The 1,772-nt window shown below is 37.5% G+C and overlaps 1 non-coding gene across 1 annotated transcript; it reads right to left on the bottom strand.

The window, feature by feature from the left end:
• Positions 1-759: 759 nt before the first annotated feature.
• Positions 760-866, bottom strand: LOC132310637 (small nucleolar RNA R71). Its single transcript, XR_009482659.1, has one exon. It is a non-coding gene; the product is annotated as a small nucleolar RNA R71 (small nucleolar RNA).
• Positions 867-1,772: the final 906 nt, after the last annotated feature.

The raw sequence follows: 1,772 nt of genomic DNA, 5'->3' as shown, positions 1-1,772 counted from the left end.
AGTCATCCTCTTACTCCTGTAAATCAAAATCTCGAAGTTTCCCTTCGGCGTTTAAGAGGTAGTACTAGGGATAGTCATCCTAATCTTCTAAATTTTGATCTTCTATCACCTTCAATAGAGGACCTAATAGATCCAATTGAAGATCTCATTGAAAATCTTGGTTATATGGATCATAATGGTGTGCACCACCCACCACAAGTTCATATTGTGGATGCTCAAGGTGTGCATCCACCCTTGGGAATGCCACAACCAATTAATCCTATGGTGCAACAACCTAATCTAAGGATGCCAAGGCCAAATGTTGTGCCCCCAATTGGTGAGCAACAATAGCAATATGTTTAAATGGCATACCCTCAACAAGGTCAAATGGCATACCTTCCTTTTAATCCTCTCAATCCACCAATGGTCCTTAGGGATCGTTACACTCCAAATCAATATAATGCATCCACTTGCATTCAATTGCCAAATTTCCGTACTCATCATTATGAGATTAAGGCTTCCACCAATAACATTTTCCCCCTTTTCTATGGGTTGAGCAATGAAGAGCCTTATAAACATTTAGATGAGTTCTTGGAAGTCTGTTCCACCATGGAAATCATGGATGTGCCGGAAGAAGTCCTTAAAATAAATTTTTTCCCTTTCACTCGTCGGGATAAAGCTAAATATTGGTTCAACAACTTGCGGTTAAATACAATCACCTCTTGGGCATAATTACAACAACAGTTCCTTAAAAAGTACTATCTTGCGAGTCGAATCAATGCCATGAGAACTTCCATTCGTGAATTTAAACAAGAAGAAGGGGAACACCTTCATGAAGCATGGGAACGTTTGAATGACTTGCTATGGAAGTGTCCACATCATGACATTCCTAAGTGGCAATTAGTTCAATATTTCTTTTCAAGTTTATCCGATGCTAATAAAGGCATTGTTGATGCTTCCTGTGGCAGAAGCTGTATAGAAAAAAATGAAGATAAAATTTGGCATCTCTTTGAAAAAATGAGTGAAAACTCAATGCATAGGTCTTCATCTTCTAGGGGGGGTCGCCTAGGAAATATGGGAGGAAAGGAAGCTCTATGTCAAATAGACACTTCTATGGAAATTACCGCCGAGGTCAAAAATCTTACTCAAAGGTTTGATAAATTCCTTTTGAATCAAGGTCCAGCAATTCAATCTTATCCTCACCATTCCAATGAAATGTGCATGACTTGTTCTAGTTACACTCACAATACTTTAAATTGTCCTCTTGGACAAATCATCCCAAGTGAGTCTCAAAAACAAGCAAATGCCTTTTTTATTCATTAAGGGAACAACCCTTATTCTAATACTTACAATCTGGGGTGGAAGAATCACCTAAACTTTGCATGGAAAAATCAAGGAGATAGTGCAAACCCTCCTCAAACTCAAGGTTACCAAGCAAAGTATGTTCCTTCATATCTCCAAAATCAGAATTCTCAAGGTTATCGTCCGTCATTTTATCCTCAAAATGTGAATCAATATTCTCATCCTCAAACATCAAATTCTCAATCCTACTCTTATCATTAAGCATCAAATTCTCAATCCTACTCTCATCTTCAAGCATCAAATTCTCAATCTTACTTTAATCCAAATAAAGTACCTCCTAAGAGTCCCGCTTTTGAAGACAAGATAATTAATTGTTTCATTCTCACTCTCAGTCAATTGCAAAGCTTGAAGCACAAATTAGGTAATTAGCTAATTCTTTAAATGTGAGAGGAAAAGGTAAATTGCCTAGTCAAACTGAGACTAATCCTAAG

The sequence above is a fragment of the Cornus florida genome, unplaced genomic scaffold (assembly GCF_030987335.1).
Source record: "Cornus florida cultivar Cherokee Brave unplaced genomic scaffold, ASM3098733v1 CherokeeBrave_3.0.0_Hap2_Chr05, whole genome shotgun sequence".
Taxonomy (NCBI): domain Eukaryota; kingdom Viridiplantae; phylum Streptophyta; class Magnoliopsida; order Cornales; family Cornaceae; genus Cornus; species Cornus florida.
Note: the sequence above shows the minus strand (reverse complement) of the source record. Positions and strands in the feature narration are given on the sequence as shown.